Source organism: Phalaenopsis equestris, unplaced genomic scaffold (assembly GCF_001263595.1).
Source record: "Phalaenopsis equestris unplaced genomic scaffold, ASM126359v1 Scaffold000180, whole genome shotgun sequence".
In the NCBI taxonomy this organism is placed as follows: domain Eukaryota; kingdom Viridiplantae; phylum Streptophyta; class Magnoliopsida; order Asparagales; family Orchidaceae; genus Phalaenopsis; species Phalaenopsis equestris.
Genome location: NW_018164622.1, coordinates 1,753,970 through 1,759,028, shown reverse-complemented (window position 1 = coordinate 1,759,028; position 5,059 = coordinate 1,753,970). Strand labels below are relative to the sequence as shown.

Below are 5,059 nucleotides of genomic sequence, written 5' to 3'. Positions count from 1 at the left end.
TCTTAAATATTTTAAGTATATATATATATATATATCTTATTCATAAATTACAATATATATTTATTTTTTCAAAAATTAAATTAATGATATTTTTATAATATACAAAAGATTTAAGGTATAAATATAAAAGTTAAATTTCAGATGACAGATATGCAAATAAATAAGAAGTGGGTGTATGTATGTAAATTCCCCTTCTAAATACTCCGATTTTTTGGTAAATTTACCTAATTGTGCCATAGATCTTTCCTTCGTACAGGCGGCGGGTGGCGTGCCTTCGTGATCACAGAGCACGTATAAATGGGAATGCAATCCGACGGTTGAAATATACGCAGTCTCTATCCACTCCCCCTCCCCCACCTCGACTGCTACCTCTCATCGCTCGCCGAGTCCGGCTGAAACCCTAGAGCCAAACGTAAGTTATGTTTCTCAGTCCTTTTAAGCTGCTGATTATTGTTCCAGTAAAGATATGGCGCCTGATGTGAGACTTCCAGGTTCTGTGATTTTTGGGGCGTTTCTTTGTCGTCTGTTCATTTCGGAGATCATTGTTGTTATTTTGTGATTGTGCCGGCATCTCTTTTGCCTGAATTTAGAATGGAAACGGTGGGTTTGATCATTGGTTTGGGTTGGAATTCAGGGGGGCATGGATACGCATTTTAATTGTAGGCTGTTTCGGTAATCATAACCTTTATACTTTAGACCATAATGGCGTCAATCTAATCATTTTCATAGGACACAACGTGTTTATGCGAGGTCTTTATTATCAATGGCGTAAATTAGTGAAACGTTTACCAAATTACAGATGTTTAGTTATTTCTACATGTTACTATGGAAAATCAATTTCACGCTGTTGTGAATCCACAGCTTCAGCAACGATTACAGCTGGAAGAGAATGGAATCTACTATAGTCTTTTGCTATTACCGATTGTATTGACGATTTAAAACTGTTTTTAGTTTGTTAATTGCGGATTTACCACATTTGCTCCCAAGAATGTTGTTAGATTCCATTCAAGTTGAAATACTAACTAATAGAAAGTATAAATGCAGTGTTGGTGTAACAGGGTAACAAAGATGAAATTCGCTGTTTTTAGTTTTTCTCTTTTAGGGTTTGCAGTGGGATGGCCAAATCCAGCATAGGGAAGGGTAGATTGGTGTGTGTGTGTGTGTGTGCAAATCTAATTAATGTAATACCTAATTATGGCAAGGGTATAATGAGATTGCTGGGATTATTAATGCCACCTATTGATTTGGGTAGGTCCAGTGAGGTAGTAATTAGGCAATAAAGAGGATGGGTTGATTAAGTAAGTAGAGAAATTTGTTAAACTTGTACATATATAAATGCATACCATTAAGAATGGGTGATTATATGTGCCAGGGGACAACTGCTTTAAAGCAAGAAAAATGGAGTGATCAGGGAAGGAGAAACTGAAGGCAAGCTGAAATTTAACATCTCAATAGCATTCAAGAAAAAATTGACTTTTCTTTTGCTTGGGATGAGATTTGGGCGAGTAGTAAGATAGAGAAGAGGGTGCCTAACAATTATTTTAAAGAAAGTACTTGAGGGGATTATTTTTATTTTAAAGATGAAATATTTCTCCCTCTCTCTCTAATTTTACTCACACGCACCATGCACACACATAGCCCTTAAACATAAATCCCTCATGCTTTGAAAGATAACGAGCAATTTGGAATGGGAGATTTTATACATTAGTTATTCCTTTTTCTTTTAATAGTATCAAACCTTGTTTGAAATTTGGCAATAGACAACCTCTTAAGTGCAGTCAAGCACTCTGGGAGGGTACAACATGAGATATTATTGTAGTTACCTGAAGTTGTTGAGTTTTATATTTCATTTATTTTTTACTTAGGAGAATTTTAAAGCGTTATTGGATATAGGCTTAGAAAAATCTTGCTTATTCTAGAGAATCAATTTTGTTATTTGCCAAGAAGTTTCACTATGAGGCTGGTTTTTTGTGCTAAGGTAATTACAAGAAAATTAGGCATACAAAATGATTGATCTTTGTAGGATTTTATCATATAATTGTGTGCAATGATATTTGACTTTTTGCCTATATATAAAAGGGTCGCACATTAGTTGTATGTTGAAGTTATGAAAGGTATTAGGTGTGTGTGTGTGTATAATAGATTGATCAATGGGCTTTTCATCACAATAGATTTAATTTAATGATTACTAAGAATTTTTGTAGTGATTGTATGCTATTTACAAATGAGGCAATCCCAAGAATTGAGGCATTTGTTGAATTTGAAAGTAAAATTAAGATAAAAAATTTTGGAAGATAAATGGTTTGCGATTAGGTGAAAAATAACCAAATTTATGATATACATTCAAAGGATGTGAATTTGATATTTCAAGATGAACAACATATGGATGCTAAGACAGAGAAATATTGTTGGAGCACTATGCAATGGAATAATATTGCAAATACTTAAAATTAATAAAATCATAATTTGCTTGACCACTATGTATGGATTTTAGTAGCGGGCGATAAGAAGTTATCTATAACCAAGTTGAGTGTGATAGAAGTGATAGTTTGGTGACACTGTAAGTAACAACCCCTTAGAATCTTGCATTCCTTTTACACCAAGTTAGGGTGACACTGACGCTGTAAGTATAATATTTTTATGATGGAAAAACTAGAAGATTCTAAGGGGTTGTTTGGTTAGCTGAAAAAATACTTTGGTGTAAAAGGAATGCAATTTAAAAATAATGTATTGTATTTGTAATACTTTGAAGTTGTAAAAGGAATGCAATTTAAAAATAATGTATTGTATTTGGAATACTTTGAAGTTGTTTGATTCAATGTAAAATAAATGCAAGACTTTATATTCTTTTTATTTGTTGTTTTGAAATAAAATGAAAACAATGTAAAATACGAGGTTGTGACGGGGGGGTGGCTAATGGCGACAGTGAGCGAACAGTTGAATGCGGGCAGAGAAGCGAGCAGGTGCTGGGTGACAGCTCCATGCAGCTATAGGTTACGATCGAGAGCAGATAGGCTGTGATTAAAGGCAGACAACTTGTGGTTTGCGATTGGTAGCAATGGCAGACAAGTAGTGACCAACTAGGGATTGACAATGGCTGGTGGTGGGAGGGCAACAAGTTGCGGCGGTCTAGCGTCGGGTGGTGGGCTGGTGGTGGAGAGTGTTGAAGGCGGGCTAATGGTAGAGGGTGGTCTTGACAGTGACATATCAGTGTCGATGACTGATGGTAATGGTGGGCGGTGCTAGTGGTGGTGATGTCGGCGACCTGCAACACTACATAATACTGTGTATTTGGAATTCAAAAATTGAACAAATTCCAAATATATTGAAAATGAATTCCAAATTGATAGAAATTTTACACTGCATTTGAGATTTTGTTCAAATGTCTGAATTTTCAAAACCCTTGCAACAAGAATGCAAGCATTCTTTTTTCAGTCGATCAATCAATACCCTAGTGAAAATTAACAAAGAAGTAATTGTTAGGTATGTTTTTCTTGAACTAGAGCTTAATAATAAAGAATTTTGTTTGTCATACCTATATATCTTCAAAATATTTCTCTTTACATGTGCCTTATTTTGATGAATCTTGTATCTCATACCCATACCCCTTTGAAGTATTTATCTTTACCAGTGCTTCGTTGATTAGATTTGACAAATAAATAAAATTCCTCCTATATTCCAAAGGCAGCAACATCATAATAGATAACTTTTGTTGACTAACGGATGTGTCAGTTGTCCGCTTGAGCCTTTTATAGTTTGAAAGCTCATAAAAAAAAGAAGGCTATAATTAACATAAGATGATAAACACTATCTATATCATGTAATATTGATCGGTTTTATAAGAATGAAATATGTTGAACATAGAACATTGTGCTAAATTTCCACATTGATTTAGGATTTCATTGGATGATGAGCCTTCTTTTGCGATGTCATATCCAAATGATAGGAACAACTTGTAAAATAGTACTATGGGCCATCTTCGATAAAAGGTCCAATAAATGAATTTGGTAGATATATCAAAGCAAGCATGGTTACCCTTATTCCTAAGCCTAGAAAATATGTGACAGTATAGGATCCAAATGTAAGTTGAGCATCTAGTTTTATAATGATCCCTTCTCTTGTTGCTAGTGAGCTTACCTTTAAAATAAAACTCGAATCATCTATGAATTTATAGAATCAACATCTAGCCAAGCCATGTAGTGAAGCTGGACATTTTTTTCAATGTGGGGCGAGAAGCAAGGACGTCGGCTGTATTAACTTTTTTTTCGACATTATTTATTGTGGTTGTTTTTTATTTTGATTGTTATTTCTACTAGTTGATTCACATTAAGGCGAACATCCTTTTGCTAACTTACATCCTTATTTTCATATGCATGTTTGCAATAACTATTCTGACTTAATCTGCATGGTTTCAAAATATCATCCTTTGAATTTCTTTCTCTGATTCAGTTCTAACAATATTGTTTTCTTAGCAGTGATGCATTAGGTTTTAATTTTAACCATTAAGTAATAATGGCTATGAAAATATTGAGATTGTGCTTTTCCTACTTAATTATAGGGCAGTCTTTGGGAAGTTGTTAGATTGGCTCAATTGTAACCTTTTTTGAGTAGGGACATAGCATATTTTCAATTGTGGGTGAGGGATAAGATTATAACATTTACTACTCTATTCTGTATGAATGGGAACAATCTAATATTTGTTTACCTTCATATGACTGCCTTAGATTATATTACACCTTTTATAGCGGAGATTGCGTTAAATTGGTTCTACTTGATCCCGGTGAATTGATTAGAGGTGTCAATTTGAGGTCGCAGTTAGGGTTGTAATCGAGCTGAGCTGAGTTGTATGTCATGGATTGGACTTGGCTTGGTCGATCATAAGTTCATATTCAATTTGAGCTTGAGCGAAGCCTTCACATACGTGTTCATACTTGCTTAAATTTTTGTATGTTCATACTTGATTTGTGCCCGATTTGTTTATATTAAGAGAAATTTTTATACTTAGCTCATGATTCTTATGCATTTACATATCACACACCTAAGCTTGTACATTTACATA

At 34.3% G+C, this 5,059-nt stretch overlaps 1 protein-coding gene across 2 annotated transcripts in view; it reads left to right on the top strand.

Moving 5' to 3' along the window:
- The first annotated feature begins 220 nt into the window (after window positions 1–220).
- The window catches only part of LOC110022286 (plant cysteine oxidase 5-like), a 38,069-nt gene continuing 33,230 nt past the window's right edge, over window positions 221–5,059 (top strand). Inside the window, exon 1 of one of the 2 annotated variants that reach the window (XM_020721155.1) lies at window positions 221–412. The gene's annotated coding sequence lies outside the window, so the exon portion shown is untranslated. The other variant, XM_020721156.1, reaches the window with a different exon arrangement.